Source organism: Lynx canadensis, chromosome F1 (genome assembly GCF_007474595.2).
Source record: "Lynx canadensis isolate LIC74 chromosome F1, mLynCan4.pri.v2, whole genome shotgun sequence".
NCBI classification, from domain to species: Eukaryota; Metazoa; Chordata; class Mammalia; order Carnivora; family Felidae; genus Lynx; species Lynx canadensis.
The window spans coordinates 34,045,224-34,062,487 of NC_044319.2; positions in this window are offsets into that span (position 1 = coordinate 34,045,224).

Here is a 17,264-nt window from a genome sequence, read left to right on the forward strand (position 1 = left end):
AGCAAGAATGGTACCACAAAGTGCCTTCAGGGAAGAGACAGGAGCAGAAGTTATTGAAACAGGATTGCCAGATTTGAGGCAATGAGGGGTGGTGTAGAGTGTGGTAAACTACAGAACACATCTCAAGCATTCGGCATCAAACGTTGGAAAACACATCATACAGTCTGTGAGGTAAGTTCTGCCTCTCCAGGGTGGGCAGAAATGGGCACACTATTGGATAAGAAAATGTCTAGTCCTCTGAGAAGTTTTGTTCTTTGTAACCAGCCGCTGTCAGTTTTTCTCCTCACTCCTCTAGTGATGTTTGGGAAAGATCGTGGACCCTTAAAATCCCTTATAACAGCCTTGCTTGGCAATAGCACAAGCCCATAACTCCAAAGAGCAGAGCCACCGTTTTCAGACTCTAACCAGTGCCCTTGCCCAACTCTCAGAAATTCCAGGTCTTTCCTCTCCCTTCACCTCCCACCCCTCACTCAATCTGAGGTGAACTGACTGCAGACTGCTCGCTCAGAGTACATTGTTTGAAAGTTTGTGTCATAAACATATCGATCCTGCCTCGCGTTCCCAAACAGAATCTCGATGTTGAAGTACTCCTTTAATCAAAAGTAAATTATGTACAGGCCACAGAGGTCAGCTCAGCCAGGCTCACAAAAAAGGCAATCCATCATTTATTCGTAAATGTCAGTGAAATCTGGAAATCGATATGTGCGCCAATGTGGATTATGTTTATTATTTTTCTGTAAATATCAATGCTGAGGAATATTTCAAGAGAGCACGTAGGTGCCATGGGAAATCAGAACCTACCCTAGGGTAGGTGGTGAGGTGGTGGAATCTTTCCAAGTGGATTTGATCTGGGTTTTTTTTTTTTTTTTTTTTTTTTTGGAATTCTTTTGCAAGTGAGAGCTGGGCCATCCTTGGTCCCGTGGGAAATAAAGAAGAGAAACATAGCGATTAAGGTGTCTGAGAAAGTTCCAGAATGGATGTAGCTTACTTACAATGAGATAGAAATCGCTTCTCATGATACATTTTGAAGAGTGAGCTTGGACATAGAAAATAAAAGCGATTCCCAAAGATCTGGTTCATCTACAGGATCTTTGGATCTGCAGTCCTGTCCCTTTTTCTTGCCTTTTCCGGATAAGTACACCAGATATGTGATGCCAGAGTCCTGGCAGTAGAAGCAACAGCAGGCAGTAGTTGGAGAGGAGAGACTTTATTTCTTTTTAAAAATTTTTTTTTTCAACGTTTATTTATTTTTGGGACAGAGAGAGACAGAGCATGAACGGGGGAGGGGCAGAGAGAGAGGGAGACACAGAATCGGAAACAGGCTCCAGGCTCTGAGCCATCAGCCCAGAGCCTGACGCGGGGCTCGAACTCACGGACCGCGAGATCGTGACCTGGCTGAAGTCGGACGCTTAACCGACTGCGCCACCCAGGCGCCCCGAGAGACTTTATTTCTTACTGCCTATTTTTTTTCTTCCATTTATTTTATTTTATTTTATTTTATTTATTTATTTATTTATTTATTTTAAAATTTTTTTTCAACGTTTTTATTTATGTTTTCAACGTTTTTATTTATTTTTGGGACAGAGAGAGACAGAGCATGAACAGGGGAGGGGCAGAGAGAGGGAGACACAGAATCGGAAACAGGCTCCAGGCTCCGAGCCATCAGCCCAGAGCCTGACGCGGGGCTCGAACTCACGGACCGCGAGATCGTGACCTGGCTGAAGTCGGACGCTTAACCGACTGCGCCATCCAGGCGCCCTGCTTCCATTTATTTTAGAGGTGATACAGAGTCTTAAAGGTTTTTGAGTCAGTGAAAGACATGATCAAAGTGGTATTTGGGAAGGACAAACAATAAAAATTGAGTAACCAATATTGGAAACATAAGAGATTGAAAGGACAGAAACCAATTATGAGGTTCAGGCCAGACGGACAGATGCGTTGTTATAGTGGACAGATCACAAGCTTTGGAACCAGATGTTAGGGCTTGAGGTTGAGTCTTTATTCATTACTACATGAAAATTACAATACGTTTCTGGGCCTCAGTGTCCTGCTTCGTAAAATGAGAATAATAAGAACGGCTATATCAGTCAGGATAGACTAGGCTATGCTGCAATAACAAATAATCCCCTGAATCTGTACCTTTAAAAGAAAGGTTAATTTCCTACTCAAGCTTCATGCGTATCCCGGGTCAAAGGGACAGGGGCTCCCTATGAATCGTGTGCTCGCTTTTCTTCTCAAATTGAGCATGCTTTACTGTAAGGGATTCAGGAAAGTACAACCTTACACTGTGTTCACAAGGGGAAGATTGGAATGTATTTGGCAAACAGCAGTCACAGCTATCACCCCAAACTCATTGGACTTAGGGGCAGATTAGAAGTAACATGTAAATACAAAGGATGATGTTTGGCACACAAGGGAAAGTCTGCAAGCCATGGTTGTTTACATGGAGTCAGTCCTTTGATGTCAGAGTCTAAAGGCTGGATTTGAACTGAGAGACAGCATAGTACGTTCATAGGTGTGAAGAAGGAGTATGATTAGATCGTGAGATTTTGAGATTAATTTAGGCCAAGCGTGTAGACCCTGAAGGCTTTTGGATCCTCCTGAAGGGGGCCCTACTGGCTGAGGCATATGGTGGTGAAGCCCGGGAGTACCTACTGACATTTGGGTTCTTGCTGTCCTGCTGGATGGGAAGCAGAGACCTCTGGAAAAGGATGCCATGAGCATAGAGACCATTCTCATGAAAAGATGGATTGAAGCTGTGGCCAATCATACAGTTAGCGTTCAGCATTCCTGAGATAATTCATACTGCTCTCTTCCCCTAGAGTTTCTTCCTGGTCTTTGCTTCTCCGTCGGGAGACTTGCAATTGCGGCATCCTGGATTAGGTAATAGAAGACCTAAGATCCAAGCCTATTACTCAAATTGCCTCTCTGGACTTGATAAAGCAGTCTTATCCCTTCTCTGGGCTACCGTAGGCTCATTTGTAAAATAGAAAAGTTAAAATCCATCATCTCTACGGTCTCTTTCCACATCAAGTTTACAGTTTTTTCACAAGCATTGGCAATGAGTACATGACTACTCTCCTTTTGTGTAAGTTAACTGTGACAAAAGGTGGTCCAAGAATATCTGATTTGGTTTGAGCATTTGTGCTTCAAAGAACCTATTTTCTCCATCCTATGAAGGATCAGGAAAAAAAAAAAAAAAGAAAACAGTAGAATAAAATCAGAATGCATATCATTTATGGAAATTCTTTTCAGGTATTGGGAATAATTAAAAAGGGAGAACCCAATTCATGCCTTTTTGTTTGCTTTCAGGTTTGGGGAGATTCCTGCGGACCCTTTAGTAGGATTCCCTCAACCTTAGTTAGCAGGGCTGAGAGAAAGATGTGTTTGCTTGGAATCCATGGTGTCCCCGTAGCACCCAAGCTCCGTCATAAAAGCAGGGACATTGTCTTGTTCATTGCCACACCTTCAGCACGGAGGATGGTGGATGATGTAACACAGGCGTTCAACAGATATCTATCTGTAGAACAAATGCATGAATTGTAGACAGAAAAATAACCGTGTCCACGTCTTCTCACTGATGGTCCTTTTCAATCCCCTTCTTGTAGGGCCAGAGTTCTTTCTCTTATGCATGTCTCCAGTGTCCTCTACTCCATCCTTCAACCATCACCTACAAAGCACTTAATCTGTGCTTAATCCCCCTTAATAAAACAAGTGCTAATCTGCTTTTCGCCACCTAGTGTACGAATTTGCAAATCGACTAGTCCTGAGTCTTCCTTTCCAGAAAAATAGAAGTTTTGAACTCTTCTGTATGTAGATTGGGGGGAGGACCCCAGGGAGCATCTTTTCCTGCCCTTTTCTCTTGATAAAACAAACAAACAACAAACTATTGATGGCTCATAAGAGAACAGGACATGTTCTTGCCTCAGATGAGTTATCGAAGGAAATCATGGTGTTCTCAGAGAGTGTTTGGCCCTGTGTTTAGGGAGTTTTTTTTTTTTTAATTTTTTTTTTCAACGTTTATTTATTTTTGGGACAGAGAGAGACAGAGCATGAACGGGAGAGGGGCAGAGAGAGGGAGACACAGAATCGGAAGCAGGCTCCAGGCTCCGAGCCATCAGCCCAGAGCCTGACGCGGGGCTCGAACCCACGGGCTGCGAGATCGTGACCTGGCTGAAGTCGGACGCTTAACCGACTGCGCCACCCAGGCGCCCCTAGGGAGATTTAAAACAAGACAAGTGGATATGAATCCCAGGGCTGCCCATGTGAGGGGTGAGCACTTGGCAAATTATTTACGTTTTCCTGGCTTTGGTTCGCTCCTTCCTAACGTGGATGAGAGTAATAGTAACACCTCTCAAGACAATGATGGTTAAGTGTTCATTTGTTTATTTCTTAAACAAATATTTATTGTGGGCTTTCTATATCCCAGACATTATGGGAGGCCCTGGAATATAGCCATTAGAAAGCAGACAAAAATCTCTGTCCTTAGTTTGCTTAGCTTCTAATGCTCAACAAACATTAGCTATTATTATTATTATTGTTATTAGTCTTAGGCTAAACATGAGTATTTCAGAATTTTTATCTAGATGAAATCCTTTTCTCTCTGACTGATATTGGTCAGTCAATTGCATTTACTAAGCCACCACAGAGCACAGAGCTGGTGTCTATATGGATGCTAGCCGCGACAGGGTAGATTGAATTTGGATTTAAAAAGCACGCCGAAATTAAACACAAAACCTCTTCTTGCTTGCTCCTCATTACCTTTCAGTAATAATAAGAACTTGAGTGGATTTTCATCACTGTCCATTGTAATCCGTCCAGAAAAACCACTGAACCATTCTAAGGGGTCTAGGAGGAGAAAAGCAGCGGCTGTATCCGAACTCCTTGGGAAAGAGCAGAGTTTAATAAATAAACGGATGCATGCTTCTTAAATTGACAAGAATCCTTGTCAAGCGCCCTGACAAGAACAAGTCGATGAATGGCAATGTTACATATCTGATACGTAACCCACCCACGTAACTATGTGAGCTCAGAGAATTTTGGCCTCTGAAGGAGATATAAAAAAAAAAAAAAAAAAAAAATCCCCTTACTCAAATCCTTGATTTGACAGATAAGGAAATAGATGCAGAGGGGACAAGCGAATTTACCCAAGAGTGTGTGGCTGGTGCGTGAACCACCTGACCAGACTCTCAGGATCCCCGATCCCTACCCAGGGCTTCCATAGCCTCTGGAAGTCTCTTTTTGTCTAACTTTGAGTGAAAACCCCTTGAGCTCAATGGCCTTTGCACTAAATTGTTTGTTCTGGACTCAGCCTAGAGGCATGTTGTAGGGGAATCAGAGAACAAGCTTTCTGAGACAGAGGGTGTCTGCAGCGAGATTAGACATGTTCCCAGCTATGGAAAAAGAGAGGGGGTTTTTCGGGTACTTTCCCTCCAAACTGCTCTCTTTCCCGAGGACCTTTTCCTCCTAGACCCCTCAGAGTGGCTCAACGGTTTTTTTTCTGGACACACTACGATGAACAGGGATGGAAATCCACCCACCTTATTACGTATTATTATTCTTATTATTACTGGGAGGTAACTCATAACAAGCAAGAGAGAGCGGTGTATTTAACAAGCTAACTCATAACAAGCAAGAGAGAGGCTGACGGACTGAAGTAGGAGATCTTAAGGGTTCATGCAAGACCCAAAAGGTTTCTTTATCTCTTTCTTTTATCTCTATGCATGTTTCTCAAATTCAAGAGGCCCTGTGACCCTTTCAAAGGGTTTCTGCCACCAGGGAGGGGACAGTGCTCCAAGCTCCCTCCTCTAGTGTTGACTAAATCCCTCTCTGATGCTTTTTGCTTCTGAAAGGATCCAGATTCACTCGGGGAAATTCACTTTTAAAAGGAGGTGCCATCTAGTGGCCTGTGGGGGGTCAGCAGCCTACTGCAAGAAAAGGCCAGTGGCTCAGGGATAGCAGCTGCAGTCATTCTCCACTCTGACTGGCCAGAAGAACCACAGAATGTTTCCGTTGGGAGCAACCCCCAGCGGCTTTCTGTCAAGACATTCGCCTCCAGTCGGCACGAACCATATGCCTCTGGCTTATAGAGCTGTACGAAACCCTCTCACAAATTTTAGCACATTTGATTTTCACATCGGCCCTGTGAGTTTCGATAGAGCCATCTCCGTCTGAGAGATGAGGAGATGGCCAGTCGTAATTTAGATTTCTTCAACAAAAGCGCTCGACTTTTGGGAGATTAATTAGGCTCTTACCTGGAACCCAGGCTTTCCGCACAGAGCCTCCCGCTCGAAATCGCCTGTCCCGCAACCCCAGGGAAATATGGAACCCTGGAGACGTAGAGAGACAGGTTCCCCACCAGTCTCACACCCCATCTCTGGCACCAGGATTGGGTCAGTGTGGGAAGGCCATTTTACGTCAATATTTCTGAGTGAGGAGAAAGTTTCTTCCACCTCAACACATGGGCGAATCTGTCTGGGCTTACAGGAAGTGCGGGGATGGGCTTGACAAGAAGTGTCAGCGGTTGGGGGGGGGGGCCGCTGTTGTCCATGTGGCAGTGAACGATGGGGCCCTCTCGGAATACGGAAGAGGCTGCTGGTTCTGTCAGAAGAGGCCTTGTAAGAGGAAATTAAGCCGGATATAACCCCGCTATGAAATCGCTGGGCATATCTCAGGTCCCCGTTTTAAATATTCAATAGTCTTCAGGGAGAAAATGAATTAATGAATAGGGTCATCTGACAGTAGAATGAAAAAAGGTATCTGAAGAGTAAAACAAAAAAAACCCCGTATTCTACCCCATCCACTTGCTCTCCACAGAAGGGCCGATTCCTCACAGGTATGGGAGCGTGTCTTGTCTTACTGATTCCCCCCACTTACTCTCGCCCTAGGCCAGTATGACCCTCATCACACCCCACTCTGTCTCCTGGTACTTGGGCACTCAAGGACAGTGGCCCTTGGCAGCTGGTGCAGTCACGGGGCATTCTCTGGAAAAGACGCAATCTTGTGTGGTTTGGTTGTTTTAGAAAGAAAGCATTGTTAATGGAGGTCTTGACTTGTGGGCTGAAATAGCAAGCTAGGGATGTGTTTGCTTTTTCTGGCTGTTACTTGCTAGAGAAAAAATATATTTATGAGGGAAAAGGTCATGCCGACAATCTCTGTGTTCCTAGGGGATAGGGCTGGGCAGGAAGGTTTCCAAGATTCAAGCCAGACAAGAATGCGAAGCTAGCAGCACTGGGCCTGTCTTGCGAGCGCTCCGCAGTGGACGTCCACAGCTTCTTCATGGGAAGGTCGGGAAGGGACGTGACTTTCCCTCAGGGAGAGAAGGCTGTGGTCCTATCAGATGGGTCCTTACAAGGGAATCAACCTGGATAGAACCCCTGAAGCCTGTTAGCCTCCCCTAGCAAAAACAAAGAAATCCAAGCATTGAAATAGCATGAGACTAGGGCTGTGGCGTTCGTTAGTATTGGAGGTTTCAGGTAAGCGGACTGTAACGTTAAGTACATCCGCAGCCATATTGTCCTGGGCTTCAGCCTGCTTATGATGCCATCAGGGCAGACAGAGAACCTCTTCTGGAGCCCGACCACTAAGCCCGGACCTTGGGTGAGAACCACATACTATGTCTAGCTTCTTTCTTATGGGGGAAGTTGAGTCAATTCCCTGCACTTCCTGATTCCCAGTCACTTCTTTTACTTCTCAGAAGTCCGGAACTCTGGTATCGCTTTCCACTGTCCAGGCTGACGGACTGAAGTAGGAGATCTTAAGGGTTCATGCAAGACCCAAAAGGTTTCTTTATCTCTTTTTTTTTTTTTTTTTTTTTGTACGAGTCTCAATGGAAACAACATGGCCGTGGAAGTCAGTTCTCTAGTGGACAAGTGAATGGGGCAGTTTGTTAACTGGGGACCTCAATCAATTTAGTCCTTGTAGAGAAAGTTCAGTGGCAAAGAAGTGGTATCAGAACTTCCTTAGCAACCCTAGACACTCAGGTCTGGGAGAGAATTTGAGTGGCCGTCTAATTCTTCCCACTTCCTTGGGGCAGGATGGCCATGTAGACGCTGGGGACCCCTGGGATGTTGCCAGTGACAACGGGCGTCGCCGTTGGACTGTTCAGAGGACAAGGCAACTAAGACACTAGGGACTTGGGTTTGACTTCTTCCTTTCTCAGTGCCTGAGCGTAGATGAAGACGATGTACAACACGTAGCAGGCAACCTGCTGTCGGGAGGCCATACCTCATCCAGACCCCCCGGGGTTCCAACATGGCAGAAACAGCTGAAGCCTGGCATCCCTCCTCAAGGAAGCCTGTTGCACAAAAGCGTCCTCTGCCTTCTAGCAAAGCTGCCCCTGTCAGGACAGGAGGCTGGAGGGCACACATCTCTTGCACAGAGGAGAGAAAAATGATATGAGAGCAGCTTGGATGGGAACAATATTTCAGGCATGGCTAGCTGTTAAAAATGAGCTAATTCAGAAGAGGCACATTTAAATAAATATAATGCAAAGACATAATGGTACAAGATAATAGTTTTGAATGGGGAATTCTAATGACTTCAAGTGCATTTCACAGGGCAATTAATACACGTGGCAATGCTGCAACGTTCAGCAAAAGGGGAGGGGGGAATGAGGTCGGGAGCAGAAAGAGGGGAGATGACAGCACCCGATAAAAATAGGATTTGATTTTCTTTGCAGCAGGAGTAATGCTTACAAATATAATAAAAGAGAAAAATAAGTGTGTGTCAGTTTTTATAATTCAGCTTGTAAAATTCAGAATGATTAGGTTTTGAAGAGGGCAATTAGTCCTCTTTTGCATATTCATGGAGATTTAATGAAATAGGGCTGGGCTTTCTCCATTCTTTCCTGGTTACCCCTATAGTACCCTCCCCCCCCAGGACAAACTAAAAATATATCCGATTCCCATCACACCGAGGCCTCATCCCCTTCAATTCATAGAGGAGGTCCCCTCTGCTGATTGGTACATACAAATACCGGGGATTATCGTTAACAAATGACACGTTTCTGGTGCCTCTGCCACGAGTACCCAGATGAGGCGTGTGATTCTCCGGGGGCTGAGGAAGAGACTTCTGGTGATAGCAAAGAGGGAAGGATTCACAGGGCAAGAAGCTGACCCCCTGGGACGGACACAGGACATCTTGTTCGTCTGTTTCTTCTTGCTCATTTTTGCGCCGGCGTGCGTGTATGCGCACCGAGAGAGAAAACGAGAGAAGACATAAAGACAGAAAAAGACAGAGAGAAGGAGAGAAAGAAAGGAAAGGAAGGAAGGGGGGAGGGGTTGAGGAAGATAAGGAGGAAAAAAAGAAGAGTCTGAAGAGATCAGAATGGATCATTTTAAGGCAGCCGGGAGTGGAGGGATATTTTTTCCCCCTTTTTGTTTCTATTCAAGTGTTGCCTAGAGCAAACACAACTAGAAACTAATGAACAAACAAACTCCAAAAGCCACACACAGTTAAAAACCACCTCAGCACAAAAGGGAGAAACCTTGATGCCCCATCTGCTTTGTTTATGTTTCCCCGGGGCACTGATTTCTGTTGTGTCTTGTGTGTGCGTGTGTGTGTGCGTGTGCGTGTGTGTGTGTGTGTGTGTGTGTGTGTGAGAGAGAGAGAGAGAGAGAGAAAAGCTCAGTGATTTTCCTAAGGTCTTGTGCTAAGAATCACTTTGGTCAGCCTCAGGGGTGCCTGATGGCTCAGTGGGTTAAGCATCTGACTCTTGACTTCGGTTCAGGTCACGATCTCACGGTTCATGGGGTTCATGGGGTTCATGGGATCAATCCCCGTGTCTGGCAATGTGCTGACAGTGCAAAGCCTGCTTGGGATTCTCTCTCTGCCCCTCCCCTGCTCATGTTTTCTCTCTCTCTCTCTCTCTGCCAAAATAAATAAAACTTGAAAAAATATATTTAAAAAAAAAGAATCTTTTTGGTCAGCTCCAAATCTCTAGCTCTGCCGTTCTCATCGTGCCCTGATTCCGGTAAGGGCTCAGTTCTTCCTGACATTGTCTTGACTGTTCTGCCTGTCTCCCCGTTTTTCAAAAGCTTTATTTTTTAAACGCATTCTTTCCCTTCTCAGCCTTAAACAGGGACAGAAGATAAGTGGCCATTTTAGTTCCTCCCAAATAACAAAAATATTTACAGATGTGTGTCTGCGCAAGATTTTGCCCATGAAGACACCAAGGTTGGAGAGGTTAATGATTCAAGGTCACAGCGGGAATAAGCGGTAGAGGGAGAGTTTGAGTTCAGGTCTGTCTGCTTCCAAATTCCACAGTCCCAACACACTTGGGGCTTCCCAGCTTCTAAGCCCTGAACACTTTAAAGAAGTTCCTAATCTTTTTGTAAGGAAAAACTGCCTTTGATTTTCCCTGAAAGGGAAGGGAAATTGGAGAAAAGAAATTGACTGAAAGACAATACTTGCTTTCCATTCCTGATGTTACTTTGTTTGGAGTGATGTCCACTAGCCTACCTCCCCCCCACTCCTACCCCCTTGTCATCCCTTCCGTCTTGATTCTACTGAGTATAGAGTGTGCTTTCCAGGGACCTCTTCCATGGAAAAGGACAGTCGCTTTCCAGACTCATCTAGGGGATGAGTCTATAATCCTGGAGTTCAATCTTAGGAAACCTAAATCACATTTTCTAGCAATTCCATAATAATCACAATTTTTGAAAACTGACCTTTTGGTCTCCATTTGCCTGCCTCTAATTTAAATTGGTCTAAAAATCAGGTGAGGAGGGGCGCCTGGGTGGCTCAGTCGGTTGAGCGTCCGACTTCGGCTCAGGTCATGATCTCATGGTCCGTGAGTTCCAGCCCCGCGTCGGGCTCTGTGCTGATGGCTCAGAGCCTGGAGCCTGTTTCAGATTCTGTGTCTCCCTCTCTCTCTGACCCTCCCCCGTTCATGCTCTGTCTCTCTCTGTCTCAAAAATAAATAAATGTTAAAAAAAAATTTAAAAAATTAAAAATTAAAAATTAAATAAAAATCAGGTGAAGAAAAAAAAATATTATCTATTGGACCTCCACAACTTTCACTGCTAGTTTTTATCGAGTGCCTCCTCTGACCCAGTCATGGTGCGAGACTTATATTTGCCAGCTTCATCCTGGGATATGTCACCTAGAGGGTATGAAAAAAAAAAAAATAAGGGCTGGTCTATCATTCAATTGCCTGTGGATACTAAAAACACTCATAGGGATGACCCAGAAGTCTGAACTTGGAATTTTCAAATCCTGGAATTGAAATACAGGCAAACGGGTAGGGATAATTAATTTCTGTGTGAATATGTGTCTATGTATTTTTCTGGGAAAGGCCCACAGCTCTGATCCCCTAAAATAAGCCTATAGATTGGAAAGTCATAGCGACCGGTACCAGCTTTGAATAAAACCTTTAATATCAGCTCTTACTGCGCCCGTATTTTCAGTGTCTCCAGTTTCTGGCCTGATCATCACAACTACAGACTGGGAACGTTACTTAAATTCAGGAGGAACAAATTCTTGTTGAGAGTTTTTTATACATTAAAGGGCAGAGTACAGACTGAGTCAGCTCCCAGGCCTTGGAGCCCCGTACCGTCCCCTCCTCCCTGCACTTTTCTGCCCACTTCCTGTGACTGCTGTGTTCTCCACCTGACACAAAAGCATACCTGCCCTCGTACCAAGAATCGTTTCCCTCTTCTGCCTCCCTCTCCCCTTTCCGGAGACCCATGAAGCAGCCCCTGCAGCGAACTTGCATTCTCCAAAGATGGCCCCCATGCTGTCCTTGAGAGGAAACTAGACTTTATAGTGCATGGCAGTTTAATTCATAAATAAATATTACATGTGCTGCCAGATGGTTCATTAGCCAGTTGTTACGGCAATCAGCATTTCAGCCAATTAAAAACCTTTCCCAAGACTTTAAAATATGTTGATTGTGGAAACATGAAGTGCCCAAAGACCACGCAAATACACTTGAATGCAAGAGGCATCTCTGCTTTGGGATAAGAGGGAGCAGGTGGGGGGTAGGAAGAGGGAACGTGGGGGGCACATCAGGGAGGTACAGACACCAGAATGAAGATAAAAGATGTTGGAGGAGGAAGACGCTTTTATTAATCTCTCCCCTATATGTATAAGAACTCTTTTGGAGCAATCAAAAACTAAGTAGGCTATTCATCTCTCTCTCTCTCTCTCTCTCTCTCTCTCTCTTTTAATTTTAGTAGATTCCTTAAAGGCAGTCCTGTCTTATTGACTTTTGTGTTTTCACCGCCTAGAACCCTGCTTGGCACGTACTAGGTGGGAATTTATAGTAATAAAAATAGTTTATCATCATCATCAATTATGATAAATAGCAGAAAAAACAAAAAAGTCTTCTTGCCCTAGAATCGAATCCAGAGACAAATTGTGTTATTAGGTTTGGATAAAAGCCGGTGAAGGAGTCTGCTGCCGTGGTCCTGGGCAACCTGGCTGGGGTAGGGGAATCTCATTGGTTTTGCGTCTTCAGCTAGGATTTGGGTGGTCAGGACCGAAGCTGTGGCTCAGAGTGGGGAGGGACAGGACTTCTGCCGTGTGCGGTCCTGTCAGTTTCCATGATCCGTGCGTGCATACGTGTTCTGTCCCCTCCCCGCCCCCACCTGAATCTAATCCCCTCTAGAACTGGTATTTCATGGCTCCACTCAAGGGGTCTGGGCGTGAGGCTGGCCTGGCTGGGCACCAGCTAAGAGGCAAACATCAGAGATTCGATTTGGAACAGCAAAATCTAAGCGAACAAATTTCTATCCAAGTTGCTAGGAGATGAAGAGGGCCAGAGGCATGAGTCGAGATGAAGTCTACAGGGGCAGGCTCAGATCTACTAGGAGGATGTGAGGGACCCCAGACAGCGGAGGAAGCTCGGTTATCGACAGAGCATTCTGAGTTGCTAGAAGCAGATGAGAGAAAAAGCAATCAGAGACAAGGAGCTAGGGCTTGTATTCCACTCCACTCTGTATCCTCATTACCTTCTACGCAAACTGTCACATAGTAGGTGCTCAACAAACATTGATTAAATGTTTTTTTTTTTTTTTCTTTTTAAATCATCTCAGTGCGTGCTAAACCACATCGTGTGTGGGTGACTGAGAGAATCAAAATTCTGAAATCTATTTTGGGCTTTTTCATTCTCTCCCTGGAGAATCCTTTTCCAATTATAATACTCAGGATTAAGATTTCCCTTCATTTTTACTCTCCGATCAAAGGAATTTTCTGGAGAAGTGGACTCCCTCAATGCCAGGAGTCGAATGCTTTTCAGGGACCCAGTCCAGGGGACAGTGGAAGGTCTAGGATTCCCACCTCACGGGCTGCCAAGAGGTCTGGCTCTGCTCCCAGAGATTCATGAGCCCCCACTGCCTCCCCGACCGTGTCTGCCCAGAGCTGTCTGGACCCCTCTACACAGAAATCTGCTGCCTCTGAAATTGCACTGATACAGTGACGGGAAAGGAGGCGCAAAAAATAACTTCCCTAGACAATCAGAGCAGATTATTTTAATGAGGGCTTAGAAATGGGAAACAAATGGCACCAAATTAGCCTCCCTCCCATTCGTCAGCTCCGCTGGAGAAGGCGTAGGGCCTTTGTCTGAGTCAGCAGTGGGGGAGCTGTGATGCCTACCTCTGGTTTCAGGAAGCTTCTTTCTCTCACGGGAGCTCCCCCTCTGTCTCTGAGCTGCTTCCCCCCCCCCCCCCGGCCCCTCAGCCCAATTGTCTCCACTCAAATAGTGTCAGGGCTCCTGGGGCCCATCATCGCTAGTCTGCGTGTGCTTTAAATTTCCTCTGTGTGGAAACACAGGTCACTGAAGGACAAGAGGATCCCAGAGCCCACCTGGGACTCAGGGAGAGGACAGTGTCCGAGCCAGGGTGCCCACGTTTCCCGGACTCGTCCCAAGGCCAGCGATCTCTTGTGGGCCACTGTGAAACACGAGGCGGTTTCTGTTTTCTTCCCAGGCACCTATCTTGGTCCCTCGCACTGTCCAGTTCTGTCACCCTGGTAGCCCCTGGGCGTTGTCACTGGAGGTCACCAGCGGGGCTGGGGCAGACCTTTGCTCCAGGATTCACAAAGGAGAGCAACACCAGGAACAGCTCTCCCGTGTGCGGCTGGGGGGGAGAGGCTGAGCTCCTCTGAAACTCGGCCTTGGGTCACAGCGGTGAACAGAAGGGACTACAATAGATTATTACATTAAGCAAAACGAAATTGTTTCCCCGCTGGAAGGAAGAAAAGTCATTAACTTGGAGGGTCCAGTTATCAGGGAAAATGATATCACATCTGCAGCGTGTTTTGGATTGCAATTTAAGGAGAAGAATTGGAAGAGAATTTGATGTGGGGTGAAAGGTGTGGGATTGACAGTCCGGGGAATTGGCATATGTTGTTTCTTTGCCCCCATCTTGGTCTCTGTCTGTCTTTTGGTCTCCGGGTCCCCTCTCCTCTCCTCTGACGTTCTCCCTTCCCTCTTCAAAGGAGGCAATGTGGGGAAGAAACTGAGGTGGATTCAATTCCTTTCTGTTTGTGAAACCTTGGAGGTTCTCCATTTTCAAATCTGTTCCCAGATTCTGGCTGGACTCGTAGCTCACGGGAAAATTCCAGGGCTTTCTTCCTGCTTTTGCTACCTCGGGGGCCACCGTATAAGAACACTTGCACTAGAAGAGAGGTGGGGGTAGCCCAGGACACAAGGGAGTTATTTCATAACGGAAATAAGTAACTTGGGGTTAACCATTCGACCAAAAATGTTTTGCTGAGGGCTTTCCATGTGCAGAACCCCGCCCCCATGCCACGGAAGACACAAAGGTGAACATGACCTAAAGCTCCCTGGAGACGTTCATCATCTAGATGGGCAGACAGTGCACTCATTACAGAATAATCCAGAAACACCTGGCAGTTGATGGCCACCGTCGCTGAAGAAACTGTCTTATTGTTCCATTGCCGAATTTATATTCTGGCTTACGAAGTGCCCTGTCTTGTGCTGACCTAACAATAAGCAGAGAAATCTGGTTTCTGCCTTCAAGGCTCTTCCTTTCTCTCCGTTACACTCGCTTCCTGCTAACTCCATTGTTTCCACCCAGGTTCTGTTGTTCCTATCCTTCACAGACTCTGTTCCAGGTACTGGGTACACAGCGGCCAACCATACAGTCACTGCCATCCCAGAGGTCACCCCTGCCTGTCGAGACAGTTAACAAATAAGTACCTTTATAATTACAAGTTGTGCAAAGCATCTTGGAAACATTTCAAAAAGGCCTCCCTGAGAGAGAATAACAAGGAAGATTTAGTTGAGTTTGGATTTAGTCTGGGGACATGACATCAGCTCCAGAATCTAAAGGAAGAGCAGGGCCATCCAGGCAGAGTAAGGAGAGCAGTGTTTCAGGCAGAGCACCACATATGGGAAGACTGAGGTGGAAAAGAGGTTGGGGCGTCCGAGGGACTGAAAGAAAGGCCATGTGACAGAGACACGGATTGTATAGACACAGAGATGAAGGTAGGGAATGGGGTGGGGTCTGAGGTGGACGGCAGAATACACAGCTTTGTGAAATGGAAACATACGAGAATTTTCACCAGGGAAGTGACATGTTCTAATTTATGTTTTACAGTTAGCTCTCCTGGGGTCGACATGGATTTGAAGGTGGAAAGAATGGAAGAAAAAGGAAACTACTGTCACACTCCCAAGGAATAAAGGTGGCCTAGACCAGGATGGGCAACACGGAAGGAATCACGGGGTATCTACTGAGACACGAGACACAGATACAATTCACCCTCCATTTGTTTTTGTATAGAAATGTTTATTGGAACACAGCTGCTCATTCATTTCGGTCTGGTCTATGACTACTTTCTGTCTTCAATGGGGGCGATGAGTAGTTTCAACAGAGACCCTACGGCCCACAAACCCTAAATTATTTACTTTCTGGTTCTTTATAGACTCTGCTCAGTCCCGTTCTAGACAATAACTCAACGTGTACACGATGGACAGTAGAAGTTAGTCAACGTAGATGCTTAATAATTTTTTTTAGTGTTTTCTTTATATCTTTTCTTTGAGATACACTGGGACTCTCTTCCTTTCACCAGCTTCTGGCCAAGGAAGGAAGAATCAAAAGGGACATCCCGCGAACTACTGAATGAGTAGGAAGGAAACCCAGATGCCACAGCTATACTGAATGTCTCCTCGTGTTCAAAGGAGCTGCTGACTATGGAGAGAAGCCAGGCCCACTGGTATTTTTCCATCAGAAAGATCTAGAGTAATCCCCATACCTTCAGATACCCTTGTGGTTGCAAAAGCTTGTGCCCTGTACACCGAACCAACGATCTACCAAATTATTTCTTTGCTCGACAAACATCACTCACAGCCCTATTATGGCTGAAAGGCTTTTTAATAAAACTGTCTACAAAGATTACAAAACAAACCTCTGGAGCAACCTCCTCATGACTTCCTTCTGTTTTCCCACAAATTTCTCTCCCTTTCCCACAGAGAAGGTTTGTATTTCCAACCGGGTGCCTCTTCAGAGCTCTCACAGAGAACAGCTGAATGCAGCAATCTCTGCCTATCCTCGATGCAGATGAACTTCAAGGAGCTGCCTTTCACAAACGACTTGACATTGAAGTGCACGGGATTTGGGCTCCTTCCTCAGAACGCATCTCTCTCGCCAAGGCACGAGATATTTTTCATTCAAGCTGGAAGTCAGAAATAATCGAAAGCCTACTGCTTTTACTGTTTCTTACCGGCTGCATCCTCTGTATTAAAAGCATCGGTAACTTATCTGTCTTTTAGGCAAATAGCTATTATGTTCCCACCCAAGGCGAGAGTCCATTTTGTCCAGGAAAAAATCACTTTGAATCGATGTAGATGGAAATGGATGCAAGAAAAGAGACAGAATTCCTTAGCTATGAGAGAGATTAACAAATCAAACAGATAGACACAAACAGCGTGGTTCTGTCCAGACTGATGAAGGCAGCTCATGCCAGAGAGGGTGGTGAACTAGGGGACTGGCCTTGAATCCAAATCACTGGGCTCATGGGAGCGTGGGCTTAATACCCAAGGAATATGTATCTCTCTGGCGATGTTGTTAAAATGCAGATTCTGTTTCGGTAGGTCTGGGCTGCCGGATGATGCCAATGCTATGAGTCCCTGGACCACACATTGAGTCCGGGGACCACACACTGAGTGCCAAGGGCGTATGGATTTAACTCTAGGGTCTACGTGCATGTGGATTCGAGATTTTGAAGATAAGATAGGTTACCTAGATCCGTTTGGGGTCTAAATCATTCATCAGTGCTCACAGGAGATGATGAGGTGTGTG